The following is a 24,136-nucleotide window of genomic DNA, read 5'->3' as shown; positions in this document are numbered from 1 at the left end:
AAAGCTTTGAAATGTGAGCAGGCTTACAGACTGTTAGAGGTCCCATATAACCACGTAATGGCTGGATGCAAATAGAGTTGAGGAGATTCGTGAGTTTGTAGGCGAGCCAAGGGGATGGGTGCCCCACCTGGAAATCACTCCCTGACTTATCCCACGAAGATGGGAGAATGCCTGAAAATCATGGAGTCTGGGCTTGGCCTCTGTTGGGCTAATAATGAATCTTGGAAGTTTGCACCCCATGAAGCCCGAAGAGGCACTTAGGATGAGAGAGGTACGGGAGGAGCAAACACAAGCTCAGATGCTCTTCTCTCAATGGATTTTTGGGTGTGTTTATTTTGAGATACTGGGTGTGTGGAAATGTGGATTATTAATTCTGAACACCTGTGTGTTTTGACCCTCAATAAAGCACACCAATTCATTGTTCTGTGTCACGTGGGTTTTTTGGGGTTTTTTTGTATTTCGAGGTTCTGTAAACAATTGAAAAGCATAGTGCCACTCAAGGATTGTTTGGGGCAAGGAGGAAATGCAAGCATCCTGGTTATCATACAAGAAAAGATTGAAAATCTGTGATCGTTCAAAGCATAATGCAGATTGGGGATTTCTTTGGGTTTTAGACTGGTAACCTTGCCAGGACCAGCAGCAACAGCAGAGACACTACTGTGTGAGAGATCAGAAGAGTAGGGCCTGGGGTAGTAATAAGAATGATAATAATAATAATAATTATTATTATTATGGCATGGTACTTAGAAAAGTGCTTGGCCCATAGTAAGCACTTTACAAGCGCTGAGGGAACAGACAATTTAATCAGGTTGGACACTGTCCCCATCCCACAAGGAGCTCACACTCTTAAACCCCATTTTTCACATGGGATGACTGAGGCCCAGAGAAGTTAAGTGACTTGCCCAAAGTGATTCCCAAGGGTGAAGGCTTGGACTCTCTAGGGTCCTGGGAGTGGGAGCAGCAGGGGCTTTGCTAAATAAAAAGCCTGGTAGGAAGGCTACGAACTGGGACTAGAGCCAGTCCAAGAAGCGGGAAAAGGAACAGAGCCTTCCCCAGGATGCCCAATGGGATGTCAGGGAATAGCTTACTTTTAGGCAGGGAGCTCACTCTTTAATAATTGTGGTATTTGTTAAGCGCTTACTATGTGCCAGGCACTAAGAACATGGGCTTGGGAGTCAGAGGTCATGGGTTCTAATCCTGGCTCCGCCACTTATCAGCTGTGTGACTTTGGGCAAGTCACTTCACTTTTCTGTGCCTCAGTTACCTCATCTGTAAAATGGGGATTAAAACTATGAGCCCCATGTGGGACAACCTGATTACCCTCTATCCACCCCAGTGCTTAGAACAGTGCTTGGCACATAGCAAGCGCTTAACAAATACCATCATCACCATTATTATTATTACTAAGTGCTGGGGTGGTTACAAGCAAATCAGGTTGGACACAATCCCTGCCCCATGAGACTACCCCATAGTCGCAATCCCCACTTTACAGATGAGATAACTGAGGCACAGAGAAGTGAAGTGACTTGCCCAAGGCCACACAGCAGATAAGTGGTGGATCTGGGATTAGAACCCATGACTGTCTGACTCACAGGCCTGCGCTACTGCTTACTGAACTGGGTCCCCTGAAGTGGGGAGTGTGGAAAGGAAAGATGCAGAACACTTCTAATCGATTCATCCGTGGTATTTATTGAACACTTATTGTGTGCACACGCGTTTTCGGTCCACAAGGAGCTTAAAGTCTTGTTAGTAGATTTTTAGAACTGTAATAATAAATATGGTATTTGATAAGTACTTACCAATATACTAGTACTGAGCATCGTACTATGTCATTCATTAAGTTCATTCATTCGTATTTATTGAATGCCTTCCGTGTGTGGAGCACTGTACTAAGCGCTTTGGAGAGTACAACACAACATTAAGCAGACACGTTCCCTGCCCACAATGAGTTTACAGTTTAGAGGGGCAGTCCTGGGACGGGTACAAGATGAGCAAGTTGGATGCATGTCTGTGTCCTGCCCCGGATACATAATCTAATGGGGGAGGGAGGTCAGGAATTTTACATTTATATTTTAAAGATGAGGAAACCTAACTGATAAGTTACGTGCCCAAGGTCACCCAACAGGCGAATGGTAGAGCGGGGATTAGAACCCAGATCCCCATCTCCGTGTTCTTTCCACTAGGCCATGTTGCTTCTCACTGTAGGACTGAGTTGTTTGCTGAACAGTAGTCCTTTCATTAAATATAAAATACTCAAATTCATTCTCAGACAGGAAAGAAACCAGGTTACATGGATATATGCAATCTGTCTCTGAAACTGCTTCCTTATTGAGTTACTTTACAGTGGAAGTTCCCAAACTGTAGGTAAGTCACAAGAGACTAACTTGCAATTGAATTTTATTTCTGTGTGTTAAACTGTGAATTAAGTTTCTGCAATTACATTAGCATGTGTTGTTAACTCTTGACAAAATTAAATCTCTATATATCTGGAGTCCATAAACTTCTGTGCTTTAGAAGGGAAATTTCTGAGTTGCTCAAGGGGATTCCTCTGAATTGGAGATCGGGGCAGTTTTAGAAAGGAGACGTGCCCTGGGTTTATTTGGCATCTTTCCTCCTACTTATTTAAAAATTGCAATTACTAGAACAAATATTTAGTGTTCTATTAAATGTGAGCCTTTGTTTTAGTGTTTTAAGGGGTTTTTTTTCCTAGAAAAAAGAAATTGTAAGCTTGTAGGATGATTTAGGAGAACATGAGAGCCGGTCATCTTATTATTCACTTTTGTCCTGTCGATTGTTGATTCCCAACCAGAGTTTTTATTAAATGATGATGAGTATGCAAAACAATATTAGTAAGTAACTTTAATTTTTTTCAGATATTTTTCTTGTCTAACCGTTAATCATCTCTCCCTTTTGAATATTGTGATAATTTTGGTTTGCTGTCGTCTTTTTTTTTTTTTTTTTTTTCTACCATCCCTTTCGGTATAATCCATTGGGTTGCTCCGGGTTTTATTATTTTTTTTTTCCTCTTACAAATTCCAAGTAATTCCAGGTTAAGGCAGTTTTGTTGTTCACATAATAAACACTCAGTAAATACTCCTGTTGGATTATCAGTCACCAGAAATGTTCACTTGGCATACTAATGATACTTGTTAAGGCCTTATCATGTGCCTAACTCTGTGGGAAGCAGCATGGCTCAGTGGAAAGAGCACAGGCTTGGGAGTCAGAGGTCATGGGTTTGAATCCCGGCTCCGCCACTTGTCAGCTGTGTAACTTTGGGCAAGTCACTTAACTTCTCTGAGCCTCAGTTACCTCATCTGTAAAATGGGGATTAAGACTGTGAGCCCCACGTGGGACACCCTGATCATCTTGTATCCCCCCCAGCGCTTAGAACAGTGCTTCGCAGATAGTAAGCACTTAACAAATGCCATCATTATTATTAAACACTGGGGTAAATATAAGATAAACAGATTGGACACAGTCCCTGTCCCTAGTGGAGCTCAGAATCTAAGTAGAATGGAGTAGGCTTTAATCCCCATTTTACAAAAGAGAAAAATGATGCATGGAGAAGTTGGAGTCACCTGACCACCGACACACAGTAGACAAGTGGTGGAGCTAGGATTCGAACCCAAGTCCTGTGACTCCTAGGCCTGTGCTCTTTCCACTAGGCCATGATGCTTCCCACTGCATAAGTGCTTAATGCAGTCATTTTTGCATTATGCATTTTGGGTAGAACATTACAGAACTAAGTAACATTCTTCCGACAACACAAATCTATCTGGATATAGCATGCCTTAGTGTCAGAAGTAATGGTTTTGCACTTGTCTGTGGCCTGGGTTAGGAAACGCTATAATATAATCTATTACTACAATCCTCATATTATGACTGTACTGAACTAAGTGGCCAAAGGAAAACTGAATTAAAGGTAGTCTTTGCCCACAGGCACATCTCAGTCCAGGGGGGAAACAAATTTGGAATTAACAATTAAAATTTAACAAGAACAGTGAAATAGGTGCTGCTGGGCAAGATTTATCTGGATGGGAGGATCTCTTTCTCCTTGACCTCCTTTTCCCGTACTTTGGTTAGATCTTTGAAGATTATACATAATCCGTGATACATGACCCAGACTGAGCCCCCCACCCCTTTTTCCTCCCCTCCTCCTTCTCCCCTCCCCATCGCCTCCCCTCCATCCCTTCCCCTCCCCACAGCACTTGTATATATTTCTACATATTTATTACTCTATTTTATTTTTACATATTTACTATATTTTATTAATGATGTGTATATAGCTATAATTCTATTTATTCTGATAGTATTGACACCTGTTTACTTGTTTTGTTGTCTGTCTCCCCCTTCTAGACTGTGAGCCCATTGTTGGGTAGGGACTGTCTCTATATGTTGCCGATTTGTACTTCCCAAGCTCTTAGTACAATGCTCTGCATACAGTAAGTGCTCAATAAATACGATTGAATTAATGAATGAATCCATAAGCTTGGCTTCCTATTTGTGCAATGACGTGTTAATGCCGAACAAGAGTTTATAAAGACTTGATCCCAGTGGTGGGTAAGGTAACTCTTTTTCAGGCTCTGGAGAATTTCTTAGAGCAATCCAGAAATTAACGATTAAAAGATATTCTTTAGCCAAAGAAGGTATGGGCAGGTATCACACCTACCAACTCCTTTGCATTGTATTCTCACAAGTGCTTAGTACAGTGTCCTACAAACACAGTAAGCACTCGCTCAATAGATATTATTTATCTCACCACTGTTAAAAGTCCATTTAAGATATTTTCCATTTGTCCATTTATCCAAGTCTCAGCCCGACTTTACTGTGAGTAGTCTTTTCTGCTCAGTATTAAGCTGTTCGCCATTTGAACATTAAGTGGTGATTTTATCAAAAATCTTTTTGCCTATGCACTTGCGTCCTTACCCCTCAACCACTTAAATACTCACCCCACCCCTGCAGCACTTTATGCTCCATCGTTCCCCTTACCACAGTGGATAGAGCATGGGCCCGGGAGTTTGAAAGTCCTGGGTTCTAATCCTGACTCTGCCATTTGCTGTGCAAGTCCCTTCACTTCTCTGGGCCTCAGTTACCTCATCTGTAAAATGGGGATTGAGATTGTGAACCCCACATGGACCAGGGACTGTGTTCAACCCGATTCGCTTATATCCACCACAGAACTTAGTACAGTGCCTGGTACACAGTAATCACTTAAAAAATGCTATTATTATTATTATTATTATTATTTATTATTATCATTTTAACGCCTGCCTCCCTTGGTAAATTACCAAACCTTGAAGGCAGCCATTGTGTCTACTTACTCTATTGAACTCTCCCAAGTAGCTGAGTACAGTGCTCTGTACAGAGTTAACAATAAATAGTAATACTAGCTGTGCCACTTGCTATTGTAGGAGCTTGTGATGAATTCATTTCTCTGTGCCTCCGTTTCCCCATTTGTAAAATGAGGATTCAGTAACTGTTCTCCCTCCTGCTTAGACTGTGAGCCTCAGTACTGGGCACATAGTTAGTGCCTAACAAAAATATTGCAATGATTATATGGCAAACTTAGCATTAAAGAGAGAAAGAGAGTAATGGAGCTGAATTTAATCCCGTGGACAATTTCGTTACCATTTATAAAGGTACTAGTGATTCATATCCTGCATGTCCCTCTCTCTCTTTCCTCTCTCTCACAATCCTTTTTTCTTTTATTTCCCCTCTCTCAAAATTTGACTTTGTTAAACAGATCTTGTTGACATTGGTCATTCGGTATTTGTTGAAAGAACATTATTACCTCCAAAAGGCAGGCTTGGAAATCATTTGTTTGCTTTAAGATTTGCAAACAAGTACAGGCTTTAACTTTGTTTCTACTCTTCTCAACTTCATCCTCACTGATGGCCCGCGCACTCCTCTCAGGCCCATCCGTAGAAGTCCTCTTTGACTCGTCCTTCACTGATATTCTGCAGAATTTAATTAAGCTAACCCTGCCTCTGTTCCCACAGCCAAATTGTAACCCCATGGGACTACAGTAACCTCCTCATTGGATTTCCCCAACTCCCCAGTCCACGTCTTTCCGTCTTTCTTCAATTCATTCAGTTGTATTTATTGAGCGGTTACTGTGTGCAGAGCACTGTAGTAAGTACTTGAGAAGTACAAGTCGGCAACATATAGAGACGGTCCCTACCCAGCGATGAGTTCAATTCAGCAGAATATCCATCTTCCTCAAGTGTCATTCCAACACTGGTCTTTTCTTTATTAAAATCAAAATCTCTGCAATGACTCCAAACACCTTCTATAGCAAATTAAAATAGCTTATCAGAACATACACTTTTGGACCTCCTCCCCCTTTTCCTCTTTTCTCCCTTTTTTTTTTTTTTCCTCCCCTAACTTCCCCACTTCTCTCTACATTCCAGCTTGGCCTGGCTGCTGCAGCCTTAACAACCGAATTTGCCTTCCCCACTGGCTCTTCATTCTCTCTTGACTCTAGGCTACCACCCCTCCTCCCCTCCTCGGGCACCCTTTAGTAAATCGAGTCGGTGTTAGGAACTTGGTGGCCTGGGAAGGTCAATAGGGCAGATCCACTTCTGGATTTGGACCAGAAGTCACTTCTGCTGGTGGACGAGCTGAGAGGCTCAAGGAGAGGAACTCTTTTTCCAGTGTAGTAGCTATGCCCCTTCAACTGCCCACCCCTCACCTCTTAGACAGAGTCCCTGGACTTCCTACTTTGTGTGAACTCTTGCTACCAGATCTTTTTCCCCATTACTAGCAGCCCCTGAAAATCGGCAGCTTAGGATAACCAACTACTTCCCCTGGGTCTAAACCTGGCTCTACTGCAATATTTTATATCCTTGTCTCCATCAAATCTCTCTCCTTCAAAACTCTACTTAAGATTTCCCTCATATTATGACAGCTTCTCAGACTAGCCCTACCTGATTCCAATCATTTCAACAACCCCCACCCTAAAATTTTTTCATTCAACCTTCCTATTTGCTTGCAGTTTAAGTTAAACTTTTGTAGAGCTGTTTGGCTATGTATGTTCTTATGATTCTAGCAATAATGAATATATATACATACACATAAATGTAAGTGTAGATGTGTGTACTATCTTGTTCTCATTACATTGTTAACTCAGGGACTCAGTTAATTTCCTTCGTATCGTCCCATGATACTTTGTGGGGGCCTGGGTACACAGTGGTGTGCAGTGTGGCCTAGTGGAAAGAGTATTGGCCTGGGATTTAATCTTGGCTCTACCACTTGTCTGCTGTGTGACCTTGGGCAAGTCAACTTCTCTGTGCATCAGTTACCCATCTATCTGTAAAACGGAGATTGACTGATAGCCCACTGTGGGACAGGGAGTATGTCCAACCTAATTATCTTGTATCTACCCCAGTGCATAGTACAGTATCTGGCACAGAGTAAGTGCTAAATAATTACCATAAACAGAATTGAGTCTCATGATTCCTTCTGTGTTCTACATTTGTGTGATATAGAGCAAGGTAACCAGAAGCACAGAAACATTGGCTTTCTCCCACCCCACACTTTGCTTCAATGTGCCCCTCATCCCTATGTATTATTCTTGAAATCATTGCATCTGGCTTGAGTAGGGGCATTGTGGCATGACTTTTAGTAGACTGGATATTATAAGCTAAGGAGGGAGCGCTTGAACAGCTGCTGAATCAATTAGTGGTATCTATTGAGTACTTCCTGATGGCAGAGCTTTATACTAAGTGTTTAGGAGAGTATTATACAACCTAGTTGGTAGGAACAATCCCTGCACCACAGAGGGCTTATGTTAAGTCTAGAGAGGGAGACAGACATTAAAATACAGTATAGATAGGGTCAAAGGCATGGCATAAGGTTACGTACAGAAGCTCCGTGGAGCTGAGGGTGGGGTGAGTAATAATAATAATAATAATAATAATAATAATAATGGCATTTATTAAGCACTTACTGTGTGCAAAGCACTGTTCTAAGTGCTGGGGAGGTTACAAGGTGGTCAGGTTGTCCCACAGGGGGCTCACAGTCTTAATCCCCACTTTACAGATGAGGTAACTGAGGCACAGAGACGTTAAGTGACTTGCCCAAAGTCATACAGCTGACAATTGGCATAGACAGGATTTGAACTCATGACCTCTGACTCCAAAGCCCTTGATCTTTCCCCTGAGCCATGCTGCTTCCATGTGCTTGAAGTATCAAGTGCTTAAAGGGTACAAATCTAAATGCATAGGCTATGCAGAAGGCAGTATGATAGGGGGAATGAGGGTTTAGTTGGGGAGGGCCTTTTGGAGGAGAGATGATTTTAGGATGGCTTTGGAGGTGGGGAGAGTGATGAACTGTCAGGTAGGGGAGGGAGTTTCACGCCAGTTCATTATAGCTTTGGGATGCCATGCACCGCTCCCAGGAATGGCGATTTGGCTTGGGTCTTGGTTTTCCTGGGTACCTCACTCTGTCCCCGGGCAACCTACACCAGGAAGCCTCTGGTGCTCAATTGAGGATGCTCCCTGCCCTGGACGTGTTACAGCAGGGCCAAGACAGAATCCTTCTGAGCCCATCAGAACTCCAGGGAGCCGTGGGCAGGTTTCCTTTAGACTCTGCATTGTCAGCAAGTCTTTGATTAGGAGATAGTTTGTGGATCTCTTGGGGTTCCTCCCAGTGAGTTTCTGGGCCATGCAGAAATTGTTCTTAGGTAGGCTAGGGGAGAGAGGGGTTCTGTGGCCCAGGACAGCGAATGAGTCCTAAGGGCTGGCTGCCATTTGACGTCGGGAAAAACCTCAGCTAACAGATATATCCCTCCCTTCCCTCATGTTTTCCTTGGCCACCAGTAAAGCAGTTCGGGTATCCTGTTAACAAAAGCATGGGCAGGGAATGTGACTGTTTGTTATATTGTACTTTCCCAAGCACTTAGTACAGTGTTCTGCAGGCCCTACGTGCTCAATAAATACGATCGAATGAATGACTCTAGGGCAGCTAAGGGAAAAGTGTTTTGCAACCTGAACTATCTCAGATATGGGGCCCTGGTTCTACCCCTATACCTACTGCCCCAGCCCATTTTGAAACGTAGAGGGGCTGCAAATAAGTGCAAACGATCTCCATGCAAGTGCACTGTGCAGATTGTGTGTGGCGGGTAGCCGTGATTTTCCCCTCTCTTTGCCTCAATTTAAACTCATCGGTTATGGTCACCCACTGGAGCTAGTAGTAATCTTAAAATTAGAGTTACTTTAGTATGTGAAGTTGTAGGAAACTTTTTTGTCTGTGTAACAAGTGTACATTTTATCTAAGTGCCTAGTAGTATAATGGTGCTTTCGAAGTTAATCATTAAAAACAAATATTGGGTGATAAACATTCTTCAGTGACCATGTTTACAAAACAGTCATTAAGCATGAGTAATTTTTCAAAGCTTTACACCAAGTTTTTATCATAAACTAACAGGCTTTAAAACTCATTAGGGAAAAACAGCATTCCATCAGAAGTAACTATACGAACCCTGAGTAACCTTGGAATTGCGTATATTAAAATTCATTGTGGCTTCATTGAATAATTTAAATAAATTCAATCAGGGTTTAAGAAATCCATGCTGTAAGTCTGTGTAGACTGGATGAAGATAAACAAAGTGAAGGTCAATCCTTTCTATTTCTAGTTGGCTTGTGGAAACATAACAGAAGAAATGGATCTGTATGTATTCAAAGAAATAAAAAAGATTCCTGAAATAGTTAAAAGATGGTAACTGGTGGTATAATTGCTGAATTGTACTTTCCAAGCACTTAGTACAGTGCTCTGCACACAGTAAGCACTCAATAAATACAATTGAATGAATTAATATAATGTATAATGGGGTCATTATTGGTTTTATTCAGAACCTCCATTATTTGAATAACTTATTTAGGTTAATTGTTTTTGTACTTTTGCTTGAAAACTCAAAACTTCAGAATCAGATAATGGGGCTCTTTTCCCTTAAATGGATACACCCTGTTCCCCTTTTAGGTACGGATTTTGCAACTGCAACATTTTGCATTAGGAGAAGCTCATTTTGTGTTCCCATCAGGTCTTAGTGCCTACATGCTTAAAATTTCCTTCCGACACCAAAAAACATTGCATTTAAGTAACAGTATTCTATCCAGAAAGCCTAGGGAAAACACACATTATGGCAGAACTGACTGTAGTCCGCATGAAAGGAAAAAGATAATTTTCTCCAATTGATGCTGCTGATCAATCAGTACAAAATTATACAAAATCTAATAGATTTCACTGTTTATTGGGAAAACTAAGCTATTAAAATGTACAAAAACAACCCTATTTAATGGTAACTGATTATAGATTTGAAATGCATGCTAGCCTATATTTAATATGGGATGAACTGTATTAATGGATTAAACTGCTAACTGGGTCATAAAAATCAGGACCTCGAAATCCAAGTGGAGGCCTGTTTACTCAATTTGAATAAAATTTCCACATAAAGTTTTTTGTTTGATTAAAATAATCTTCTAAAATGACATTTCATGTGCATATGCACAACCATTTTTTCTGGCATCTCATCATGTACAATCCAGATATGAAAGATTCTTGAAGTAAACACATTGATTTCCCTCCTAGCGTTCTATTCATAACACAGTTATTTTTGGAGAAGCATTTTGGCCTAGTGGAAAGAGCATAGCATTGGGATTCAGTGGATCTGAGTTCTAATCCCAGCTCTTCCACTTTCATGCTGGGTGACTTTGGACAAGTCCTTGAACTTTTCTGGGCCTCAGCTTCCTCATCTGTAAAATGTATAGGTTAAATGCTTGTTTTCCTTCCCCCTTATACTGTGAGCCCAGTGTGGGACAGGGATTAGGTCTGACCAGGTTATCTTGTTTCTATCTTAATGCTTCATACAGTGCTTGACAAAGAGTAAATGCTTAACAAATACCACAATTATTATTGTCATGACACGTGTTATTAAAGAACTTAATATATCGCTTCATAGTAGTAGTATGAAACATTATCAATACTGTGTTTTTGAGCACCTACTGTGTGCTGAGCATTGAAAATATTGTAACGGTAGTTAACACTGTCCTTAAGGAGATTATGAAAGTTTACTTGTACATGCTACTAGGTACTCTTATGATACAAAAGCTTATAACCGCCTCCTAAATTGAAAATGAAATTCCTCTGTAGTTTGGAAATCTTTACTGTACTAATTAAAAACCTGTGACTTTTAATTATTCCATTTAAATGTGCTTTCAAGTGACGCAAACTGTCAGATACTCTTTAATATCTCGGCTTTGGAAATGATGAAAAATCATTTTAGTACAAACAGAACTAAACCTTGAACTATTTTGATAGACATTTGGATGCGACCGTGCCTCAATTCAAAGAGTTTCTGAATTGACGTTTGAGAAGACTGTCCCTGAACAGGGGAAATGTTCAAAGCTATAGGCTCCCCTTTAGAGTTGAATATTTAAATCGTCTCTTGCTGTCAGGCCCAGAGCCAGCAACGATTTACACAAATGATTTATGATGAGACTATGATGATGTAGGGAAAATAAGTGCTATACAAAGAATGAGGTGCTGTAATTGTACATATACACATATTCTCTCGCCCCGCTCTCCCTAGAGCCCTGGCAGTGAGTTCTCTTTTACCTGTTTGAACCTCTCTTGCGTCGCTGCTTGCCCCACAAAAAGAACAAGTGCTTGGCGGGAACAGATGGTCATGTATATATTCCTAGAATACTCTGTGTGTGTGTATATGTGTATATGTATATCTATTTATGTCTATATCTAGAGCTTCTCCATGGCGTGCTTCACACTTTGCGTGCTGTTTTCAATCCCGCCACCAGATGGCAGGAATAAACAGGGATGTTCTTATTAAATTTTGCTCCAGGCTTTTTGGGGATTTTCCTCTGCCAGGATTCTGGGTCCTTATTCCCCTCCATTTTCTCCCCAGCAGAGAGCTCAAGAGCCTGTCTGCTGCTGCTTCCTAACAAGGGAAGGGTAAACATCTCAAAGTGGCCCGGGCCAAGGGAGGAATGGAGAGGTGAGGGGGGAACTAAGTTGGATGTTAGGGCCGAAGCCTGGATATTCTATATTTTACCCCGTTAAGTAAGGGAGAGAACAGTGTGTGTGTCTGTGAGCATAGTTTGCATATAGCAAATGAAGTCACCCCCAGAGGTATCTTATGCAACAGATTTTGTAGCTGCAAGCTACTGTGGCATCCCTGAATTAAATCCCAAACCATTTTTGCAGATAAGCATCTGCCTGTTCAGTGGTTTGGGAAAACTTTCTCTGTAGGGGGACATGCACATCTCCTTTTGCAAATAGTTTATGTTATGTGGCCCATCTAAAAATGGTCTAACTATTATCAATTGATACTCTGTGTGTGAATTGTCATATACGTGATTGTCCCAGATATGACCAAGTTCATCACATAACCAGTGATCATAGAGTATAATGAGCAACCAATCCTATCTCTGGCTAAAGAAAGATCTTAGAGAAGATGAGAGAGTCTATTGGTTAAGAAGATCTTAGGCCGTCTTCTGCTAAGTGCTTAGTACAGTGCATTGCACACCGTAAGCATTCAGTAAATATGAATGAATGACTGAATGACTTTCCCAAGTCAGGAAGTGGTAAGCATCTTTTCCTCCTTTCATTTCTTCCTTCCCTTCTTCTTCCCATTACTGCTCCCTCCCAAAGCTATGCAGCTAAAGGCTGACAAATTTCTGCTCTCTTAAAACAAACTTGGGTTAACATCATTGACAACAGCGGTCAATGCTTACTCTCAGAAGCCACTGAATTAGATTCTAAGAGGAATAGCAAAATGCCCTTGTTGGGCCTTTTAGAGCTGGGACCTCAGTGGTTTTATGGTTTCAATTAATTGGAAATGTTTTTAAGTCCTTTTAAATGGGCACTACTACTTGACATTTGGCCAGTTCACTTAGAAATTGAAACCTAGTTTCTGAGTGTTCCAGGCCTAATTCCTGAATCACCTTTCCAAGCAGGAGATTTGGATATGGTCTCGGGTAGGTTCAGGAGACATGGGTTTAGCTAGGCATGACCCACTCATTTAGGAAGACCCCGACTAGGTTGTCCTAGTTCCAGTTGGCGGGTAGCCCTCTGAGGGTTTCAGCTTGAGTAGTACAGTAGCAGGGTTATCTGCATGGAAGCAGGTGATTGTGAAATAGTCTTCTTTTGGCCAGAGTTCACCTTACTATGCTTTATTTAACTCACATCAGTCATTGGTATGGATTGAGCCTTACTGGGTGCAGTACTTAGTGCTTAGGAGAGATTAGAATTACAACAGAATTAATCGACCCTTCCTGCCCATGAGGAGCTTATGGTCTGGAGGAGGAGCTTAGTCTAGAGCAGATCTAAAGGTGAATAACATATTTAAAATAGATTTCCAAGTTTGTTCTGCGATGACTACACTTCATCTGGACAAGTGAATATCTCTTCAGTGTTGAAATTAGTTCATAGTTCTACAGAGGCTGGAAGTTAACACAGATCTAGCTACCTTCTTGCTTTTCAAAATTCCCATCCCACAACACTTTGTCCTGTCCTAGGTACCTTATTGGTTCTCAAAAGTGATTTGAGTTAAATAGTTGAACTCTAGCCAAAAGAAGAGTATTTCACAACTATCTGCTTCCCTGCGGATAACCTTGCTACTGTACAGTTAATAATTATTATAATATGCAGAAACATTTACTGGTGTAGGATTTTGTACTGTTTTTTTTCTTGAACACTGAGTGTACAAAAACATTTCATTTAATTTCACATAGAAATAATTATTGAAAACCACATTGACTTAACAGTTTAGCATTAAGAATTCAGAGCAGAAAAAGTTGGATGTCAGGCATGAATTCTTCCCTTGAGGCTTCGCCAACCAGCCCTCGGACAAAGGCCACACTGTGCTCAGAATTCGTCTACTTTTTTAGATAAGGGTTAGATTTTGTTTCCTAGCAACGATGATAAAGGAAAAATCTCTGAGTTGAATAAGATGTATTTTTCATGGCATAGAATTTATCTGAACTTTTTTATTTGGGCAGAAAAATCATCTAAAGGAACCATGTTTTAGCAGTGTAATTATGCAGCAAATCTAAAGAGCATCTTATAGATACAGTAACTATGGATGAAGTTAGGTGAGCACCTCCCCCTTGGAGATGGTGTTAATGACATCTAAAGCCATTTTATTCAAACATTTGTAAATTGGGAGAAGTATCCAGTGATCATCTGAAGAGTTCACTTTTTTTCCTTGCCATAATAATCAAGGCTTAAAAATGATTCAAAACCCCCATTCTTCCCCCTCCAAGTTCCATACTAGTTGGTACTCTACTAAAATATTAGTGTTTAGTCGGAGACAACTCGACAGCATAAGACAAGAGAAAACTAACGCTAACCCTGGTAATTGTCTTTCCCTCCTGCTTCAGTGAGATTCTGCTTTTTTCTAAACCATAAAACCCAGTTTTCCGGACTCTAAAGTGTATGTCGAAATACTTGGAATGACTGTGTGAAAATGGGAATGCAGCCACAGTTAGCCCATTCATAAAGTTTTTGTGTGATTTGGGTGAAAACAAGGTTGTTTCAACACTATCCTCTATCTGTGTGTGGCTGTCTATTCTCCTTGTCTCTCTCTCTTTCTTTCTTTTGCTTTCTTTTGCTTTCTTTTTCTTTCTCTTCCTTTTTCTGTTTCATTCTTTCTCTCTCTTTCTGTCTCTTCCTCTATTTCTTTCTCTCTCTCTCTCTCTCTCTCTCTCTCTCTCTCTCTCTCTCTCTCTAAAGCTCTGTGGTGGAAATGCACATTTCCTTTGCAAATAGTTTTATATACACACATATAAACACACACACACGGAGAGAGAGAGTCATAGATATGTGTCATAGCTCATACTCTTAACTCCACTGAAACTACCTTCTCACGGTATCTCACTTGTGGCTTTCCTGTTTCCTCACCATTATGGATTCCCTTGATTTGCTCAGCTATTGTTCAACTTTTTTCCCCCTGCATGGAACCCATTCTTCCTCTCCTGTCACCCAACACCCTCCCATGACCTCTGCAGTCACTTTAGCACACATGTGGCATGTGTAGATGTTTCTCTGTTTATTTTTGGTCTTCCTCTTTTATCTGTTGAATATTTGACAGTTTGTCTCCCAGCCTTTGGCTTGTAAGCTCCTCAAGGACAGGATCATGTATTTTCTATTGTATGTCCCCTATGCACCTAACACAGGGCTCTGCACCCAATAGATGCTAAAATTTGTTGATGATCATGAGCGTTTTGTTGCGATGCCCCCAGCAAACCCTAGAAAGCTTGGAAGATTTAATGGGCATCCTTTTAAGTGGCTGCCATGTATATTATCAGGGGGTGACTTTGGCCTGGTCTGTGTCTGTTCTAATAAATGTTTGCTGATGACTAATCTTTAAGCTTGACCCTGCCATTAGGTTTGGAGAACACTAGTTGTCTACATTGGCTAGAACAAGTCATTGGAATTTGATAGTAGGACAGTTTTGTGTTTGCTGAAAAGATGTGCTGGACTAATTAGTGTTGTGAATTTTCAACAAATGATGCTAGTTTCAGCTGAAATTTAGTGAGTCCTGCCTAGTGAGATTTATTTCAGCATTTTTGTATTCACCTTAATGAGTTTTAGACATCTGTGCTGAGAGCCCTTGAGGGAGAATTAACTCTATAGATATATCTAAGAAGAAAAACAAAGTAAGGGAGCAGGATCACAAATCTCTGTGCTGGTGGTTAATAAGAAATACACCATCAATGTTATATTGATCTTTCTGGTCCCACCCAGACGTCTAGCAGATGCCATACTGATTGATACCTGTTAAATCGATTTTGAACTGGTAGCTATTTTCAAGGCTGAGTCTAGGAGAAAAATGATATTTTTCTTAAAATCGTATTTTTGAGAGAGGTGAACCAGATGGGTATATTTTCTTAGCATGAAGCTTACCGCATATAATTTAGCCCCAAAACAAAGGGGAGTGAGGCTTCATATGCCACCTTGAGTATGACAAGATATCAAGGCCTGTGTGCTGTTCCATATCTGTAGTAGAGTTGACCCTCCCACTTAACAGATGTGGAGAAACAGCGTGGCTCAGTGGAAAGAGCACGGGCTTGGGAGTGAGAGGTCATGGGTTCTAATCCTGGATCTGCCACTTGTCAGCTGTGTGACTTTGGGCAAGCCACTTAACTTCTCTGTGCCTGTTACCTCATCTGTAAAATGGGGATTAAGACTGTGAGCCCTACGTGGGACAACCTGATCACTTTGTTTCCCTCCCAGCGCTTAGAACAGTGCTTTGCAACAAAGTAAGCACTTAACAAATACCATCATCATCGTTATCATGTGGTTGAGGGGACTAGGAAGGGATCACTGAACAGGAGTGATTTTAGGGAGCAGAAATTTGAGGGTGTCATTTTCATTGGATATGCATTGGCTATACATAGAAAATTATTGATGTTCCCCCAAACTAAGGGCAGGCACACTTACCCATGAACTTTTGGCAGTGAGACTGTTTTGAATCAGTCCAAATGTTTTTATGATTTCTGGAGAGAAATCTCTTTTAAGGGCAGCAGCTTATCCTGAATTTGCATGACATGTCCATTAGCACAGCCTGTAAATCTTACATTAGGTTGCCTTTGGGCAAGTTGCATATTTAGGAGGAGCTGTGGCTTCAGTTTCTTAAGTGTTCCATTGTACCTTGTTCCTTCCCTGGAGAAGCAGGGAACTCCAGGGTTCAACACATCCCAAAGTAGTTAGAATACATGTCTGCTTGTGAAGAGAGGAAAAGGTAGGGGGGAAGGGAGATGCAAAGAATGGAAAAATTTGGTTGGCTGGTTCCAGGCTGAATCTATAAATAGAGTCCTTAGCATATTTCTAGTTAGATGTGGGGAAAGTCAGCTGCAGGGATAGGGCTTGGCTATGCTCCCAGAGCAAGGGGAAAAAAAATGTGTGATAGGAGGCCTATTGAAAAATCTAGCAACTGAGACCTGCAGAGTTCAGAAAGTAAAAAATTAAGATTGAGACCTAATTCAGGAGTCCTTCACTGCTCTATTTTTTTTGTGATGGACATTCAGTGAGGGCCAGCTGCATCAACAACATGGTGTAGAACCTTCTAGGGAAAACTCCAAGGTAGAACTGAAGCCAAAAGTGAAGTTGAGTGAAAATCGGACAGAGGAGTCAGGCTGAACTGCCCTCACTTTTTTTATCCTGAAATAACTGTGAAATTCACTATAAGAAGGCAGGTACATTTCTACTGAAAACGAAACCCTCATGACCATCAAAAGAGTGACTTGCTATCAATAGACACAGTGGGATTTTTAAAGGGAAGCCATGAGAAAATGAATTAAAAGGGCACGTTGACATTTACTAGTTAAAATGTCCCGTGGATACAGAAGTAATGATGCAGAGAGCCAAGTTTCCTTTTTTTCACACACTTGTCATATATTCCAGAAAAAAGTTTGATTTTTTTATGAGAAGTTGAGGCATATTCAGAACTTCGAACAATTTTGAAGAAAAAAATTGAATATTCAAAGGCCACTCTTCCTTGGAAAAATATTGCTTTGTTATTTAGAGTAACTGTAAAATTATTTAATAGCACTAAGCTTGAAGAGGTTGTTTCAGTGATGTCTTGTTTCTGAGAATTTACAATTCCTCCACTCTTCTCACCCCACAATTCCTATTAGGGCAGGATTGTTGTAGAAGTAAACAAAAACAAGTTCAACTCCTCCACCTGAATTATTTCAATGTGAAGGAAGGGTGCATTTTGTGTTTTACAAATATGTTGAAGCAACATTTTGTTTCATTCATTCAAGGGGATGTTACTTCTAAAGTGTCATACTTTCATGAACATGTTCTGTTACGGGAAGGAAATTATATTTTATTCAAAAAATTGAGGTTTCACTAATATTGATACATTAATCTATTATTTTTCTTTTCCATTACCATTGGATCGTATTAGAGCTGGAGCAGATTTATTCAAGTAGCCAGCCTCCTGCCTCAGGGCAAGGTTACAGTACGTGGAATTCTCAGGCAGTTTATTGTCTAAGTCATAGCCATGTCCTGGCTTGCTAAGCTTCCAAGATCAGACACTGTTGAGTTCAATCACTTCTATCAAAACCAAGAAGCTATTTCCTAATAGCAGTGTGGCTCCATGAAATAATGATGCTCTTTAGCCATGACTATATATGCAATTTTTTTTCTTGCATGCATTATCTTATGCAGTGCAAGAATACATGACATTCAGTATATGCACTTCAATGCAAAACTTGGCCGGTGATCGTCCTGAACTCCCTTGATTATGGTATTTATTTTTTGTTATTTTCCATGAATGACAAAGTCACCCTCCACATAAATAAAAATAAAAGAAAATCATAATAAGGTTAGGATTCTTTCCCATCTTCCGGGATCTGAGAAGGAAATGATAGACTTAATTAGAGAAATATTTACTACTGGGATATTCTTGGGAAAGAAAATGAATTATTTGGAAATGTGAAAGTTTCTGTATTGTCTTTATTTCATTGCCAAATACTGAGAAAATCCCAAATTAGAGGCCTAAGATAGGATTTTCATGAGCTATACCTTAATATATGAAATAATAAGGCACAAGTGACTAATGTTTGATCAGAAACTTCCTGAATAGACTCCAAAGCCTGTTCTCAGATAATTTTCAAATTGTAGTGCTGCCGTAGCTCCTGTAGTGATTATTTCTATTTTTTTCTCGATATCCCATCTCACCCACTATCACTGATGCGGCTCCCTTTCCCCTTAACGGAAGCTGCATAGCCAAGAGTAGAGACCCTTCCAGCCAGGAAGGTGACAGTGATGATAAAAGGTGCCAAAAGGTTTTTCCACACTGGAGTTGGAGAAAACTGCTTTAGGTACTATAATTTTTCAACCGTGGGAGTTTGAATTGGCAGTTTTATAATTTTTTTCTGATTTTTAAGAGGTTTTTAGCTGCTGTCATACAAAGCATATTTGTCCTGCATTTTAATTTTGGAGAAACATGTGACCTAGTGGAAAGGGTGTGGACGTGGGAAACAGAAGACATGGATTGTAATCTCAGTTCTACCACATGCTTGCTGTGAGATCTTGAGCAAGTCACTTAACTTCTCTGGCCCTCAGTTCAGTGCCAAGGCACTTATCAAGTACCACAACATGTACTCACACACATATATAGTAAGTGGCCTTTTATTCACTGCTAGTTGTCTTAGGGACAGTGGGAACAACTGCAGAATGGCAAGACCAACAGTCGGCAGTGAAGCAGTGTCTTTTACTGATCACACCTACCAAACCCTCCATTTAGCTCCGTAACTGCCTTTTTGGATCAGTGGGATGTAGAGGCTGTAAACTGAACACTTCCTCAGTGCTTGTTCTGAGGCTTTTTTATTTTTAGACATTGGAAACTTTTATTAATGCTTTGCCAGAGTTGTCTTAGTACATCACATTGAAAGTGCCCAGTATTCTAAGGGCTTAGTTGCTTTTTTGATAAAAATATAACTTTAAAATTTTTAGTTTTGAAAACTTTGAATCAAAGGAATGAAAGGTATTCAAGTGTTTATAATATTTTATAATAACATAGCTAGACATTTTCAGAATGTCTGCACAGAAATCTTCTGAAAGAACCTGGACTGCTAAAACACGGTTGTAACGTAAAATGTGGAACTGTGGTAGAGTTGTTGGAAACCCCTGAGGTCAAGCCGAAAAACTAATACCCTGATATAAATCTTGTATCTGCCTCAGTTAAATGTAGTAGAAATAATCAGTTCCTCCTTGTACATTATTCATAAATATATGAAAAATACTTTAAAGTCAGATTCTTCTTTGGCTATTATCTATTTCCTGCTTGTATTAGATTGTGGAGAAAGAGGCCTTAAGAAGACTTCCATCTGGAAAAGCTGAGTCTTTTACTAAATACATAGCCAATGCTTTTATAACCTATAAAATGTGAATGGGACCCCCAGATGGCATTCAGAATCGATGAGAGAATGGCAATAATTTTATGGCTATTAGCATTCCAACAAAGTTCACTAAATTACTTCTGAAATCATTTTCACATGACTTGTTGACCTGCCCCAGGTGTACAGCTTCCTACTTCAGCTCCGTAGACTTGAAGAGCTTTTCAAGAAATGTAGTTCATTATATGAACCAAACTTAACAATGTACCTCAGTAATAATCATTAAAATATAGGGAATAATAATAGAACCTTTTTGTAATTAAATTTCCTCACAGACATTATTGGGACCTATTCTTCCAGTCAGATCTCTCGTGGGTATAATAACGCGAATTTGGGCTCTTTGGAGAAAGCCACCTTCTATCCCTCCCATAATCCCCACTTCCTTCCTTGAGTGGTGACAGTTTGTGCGCCCGACAGTGCTGGACCACTTGAGTTTAGATCCACTTAATGACAGTCTTGGAACAGGTGTCTCGGGGTTGAGAAGACAAGTGGGAATGGATGCAGGATGGATGGCAGGGGGTGGTGAAGGCTGCTGACATTTTGGAGATATAAATATATATATTTATATAGATATATATCTATAGATATATCTATACATATATAGATATATACAGTGTGGCTCAGTGGAAAGAGCACGGGTTTGGGAGCCAGAGGTCATGGGTTCTGATCCCGGCTCCACCACTTGTCAGCTGTGTGACTTTGGGTAAGTCACTTAACTTCTCTGTGCCTCGGTTACCTCATCTGTAAAATGGGGATTAAAACTCCGAGCCCACATGGGACAACCTGATCATCTTGTGTCCCCCCAGTGCTTAGAACAGTGCCTCGCACATAGTAAGTGCTTAACAAATGCCATAATAATAGTTATTATATATGGAGAGATAAACTGTGGCTTACTGGAAAGAGTATGGGCTTGGGAGTCCGAGGTCATGGATTCTAATTCTGGCTCCGCCACTTGTCTGCTTTGTGACCTTGGCAAGCCACTTAACTTCGCTGTGCCTCAGTTACCTCATTTGTAAAGTGGGGATTAATACTGTGAGCCCCACAAGGGACAACCTGATTACCTTGCATGTACCCCAGCACTTTAAACCGTGCTTGGCACATAGTAAGCACTTAACAAATACCGTTATTACTATTATTATTATCATTATAATCACTATTATATACACTGCTTGCCTTAAAGGTGATACGCCCATTCTCCTTCCGTGCAAGAAGTGGAATGGGACAAATTGAAGTGCCGTTAACATAGCCACAGGTTCTGCCTGGGCCACGTGCTTTCGGTTTACTCTCTCCCTGCTGCATTCTCCAAAATTTAGGGAGGTCTGTGGTCAGTGACCTCCTTCCCCGCCAGGAAACTAAAATTATTCCTTCACAAGTTGCATTGCTGGGCAGAAGGAGGCGGTCCTTGATTTCAGGATACTAGTGACAGAAATTTGCAAACCATTACCCTTGGGCTGGGAGTAAATCCTGTTTTGCCATAGATGATATCTTCCTCTCCCTTACTGTAGCTTTCTCTTTTGGAAAACTGAATTTTTCTCCATATATTGTCTCTATTTCTCAGGTTATATAAGTCTGTGGTGGGGAGGGACATCTTTTCTTTAACTTCTATGTAACAAAAAATAGTATGAGGCATCAAACACAACAGCACAGTTGTGTGGACACAGAACAACTGGAACCATCAGTACCATTTTGACCTTTCCAGCACACAGGTGCCTGGAGGTAAAATTCACCATTCAAGTGCCATCTTTGAATACAAAGGACATCTCACTGTAACATCCCTACCACTAAAATAGTGTAATGCACAAAACAATACATCATTGCTGAGTATTACAGTCTCAGTGGTTATGTTTTAAACTTTTAAAACCTGGCATAGACATAAAATTCCATTCAGATGACTGAATCTCACTCTCAGTGCATTTTCTCATCATCCTTTTTTTGGTATTCTTTGAAATAAGTTTTTTATTAGTACTTTGAATTGCTGCACCAGAAACCCATCCATGCACAGACTCACTCATTTACTTACACTGTAAATAATATCAATCAATGGAATTTATTGAGCACTTGGTGTGTGCTGAGCATTGTACTGAGCACTTGGGAAAGTACAGTGCAACAGAGTCGGCAGACCTGATCCCTGCCCACAAGCAGCTTGCAGGCTTCAGGAGGCACTTACAGTTGTATAATTGCCAGCATAACACCAATTAGACAGTATGAAGGGAAGACCATAATAATTTTAATGACTAGTTTTAATTTTTGAGAATGTATTTTCGTTCTACTTTTGGTTCTTTAAAAAAGGGAAGGATGTGAAGATTTTTTTTCTCCTTCTCCCCCACCCTTTTATTAGTGGAGTTGTTAGGTTATAAAGTCCACTAGACTGTAAGCTCACTGTTGGCAGGAAATATATCTACCAAGTCAGTTGAATTGTAGTTTCTCAAGTGTTTAATACGGTGTTCTACCCCCAGTAAGCATCCAGTAAATGCCATCGGTTGAAAAAAATAAAAACTAAATTAATGAACAGCAGCTTTATAACAGGAGGCTGTAAATTTAATTAGATATGATGACTGCTTTTATATGACCCTTTATGATTTCCCTTTGCTAACAGAGCTGTTTGACAACACAAGAACCCCACATTAAAGAAAACTCGTATTATAATTTCCACACCTTGAACGTTTTTGTGAACCTGCATACCGATCCGATTCTATCAGACATGTGTGGTCAGAAGAGCATGCTCTAGTTTTTTCTATTGCTTTGTATCTAAGGTGTGTAGTGAAAACAGTCATTATAAGAGAACTGTCTATATATGTGTCCTTAAGGGAGGACCCCCAACTACTCCCCTACTTGCCTTTCTATGATGATTAGCAATTGCTTAAAAATACTGTAGTGTATAACCATCCTAATCCACCATGGGGGTTTGCATTCCTGACAATAGTTTTGGTTGTTAAGATCTTTTCTGGTCCTTCCAAAGACAGCTTCAGATTTCAGAAAGCAATCACGTATTTCCAGTATATATCTGCAGAGTTACCCCTTTTTTTAAAGCATTCTTACATTTCATTTTTAGGTTCTAAATATCCTCCACATATGTACTCTAACCTTGCCCCTAAAAACTTGATTCTTCATTATTTTGAGATTAATTGTCATGCTATAGCATCACAATCCCTATTTGAAGGAGATATTTGCCCTTCAATTCAAGAACCCCACAAAGTATCTGGTGTATATAAAAATTTGTCATCATCTTGTAAAATCCGGATCACCAGCATAGCCTAGTGGAAAGATCATGGGCTTGGGAATCAGAGGACTTGTTTTCTAATCCCTGCTTTTCCATTTTTCTGCTCCATGAGCTTGGGCAATTCTTTAACTTCTCTGTGCCTCATTTCTCACATCTTCAGAATGGAGATTCAATTCCTGCTCTTCCTATGACTTAGACTTTGAACCCAATGTGGGACCTGATTGTCTTGTATCTATCCCAGGGCTTAGTTCAGTGCTTGACACATAGTAAGTGCTTAACAAATGTCATTATTATTATTGTGAGATTCTTCAGCAAGAAGAATCAAATTTGGTGCATTATCCCTTATGCAGACCTAGATATTCAGAGGATAGAAAAGACTGAGTAAGACAGTGGGATAGAAAGTCTACATTTACAGAAACTACATTCTGTATTGACATAGTAAAAATATTTTCTTATGTCAGTAAAATTTGACATCTTTTAGTGTGCTATAGGTGGAATTGAGTATTTGAGTCAGTTATAAATCTAGTGAGAAATAGCATTAAGAGCTCTTTGCATTTTTTATTTTGTGTGCTGTTTAAAGCAGTGGTTTTGTGAAACTGATTTTACCCCTTGGGATCCAATAGGAAGCAATTGTTCTATTTAGTTGATAAGTCTATGTAGGATATTGTTTAGGTCTTCGGAGATAAAAGACCAGAGAACAAATTCCTTATGTAATCAATTCCTCTATGGGAAAATGTATTAAAAAGTAGAAAATATAATACTATACAATTTAGAAACATAATATACAATGTGGGCTGAGAGACAATTACAGTGTTTTATTTCCCCTGTATTTTCCATTTTAACTGAATGCATTTCAACAACAATTGGTTTCTGGCTGCAACACTTATTTGTAAGTGTTTCATAAAGCTATTTAGCAAATTATTGTGGTGAGCCAAATAAAATCAACGCCTGTTTTCATTCTGGAAAGTCATATTATGAGTAGCTATTATTTGTG

At 40.1% G+C, this 24,136-nt stretch overlaps 1 protein-coding gene across 4 annotated transcripts in view; it reads left to right on the top strand.

The window, feature by feature from the left end:
* The window catches only part of NR3C2 (nuclear receptor subfamily 3 group C member 2), a 258,117-nt gene that overhangs the window by 26,151 nt on the left and 207,830 nt on the right, over window positions 1-24,136 (top strand). The gene's annotated exons all lie outside the window — the stretch shown is intronic.

This window comes from Tachyglossus aculeatus, chromosome 12, assembly GCF_015852505.1.
Source record: "Tachyglossus aculeatus isolate mTacAcu1 chromosome 12, mTacAcu1.pri, whole genome shotgun sequence".
In the NCBI taxonomy this organism is placed as follows: domain Eukaryota; kingdom Metazoa; phylum Chordata; class Mammalia; order Monotremata; family Tachyglossidae; genus Tachyglossus; species Tachyglossus aculeatus.
This window is presented reverse-complemented; position numbering and strand designations above follow the sequence as displayed.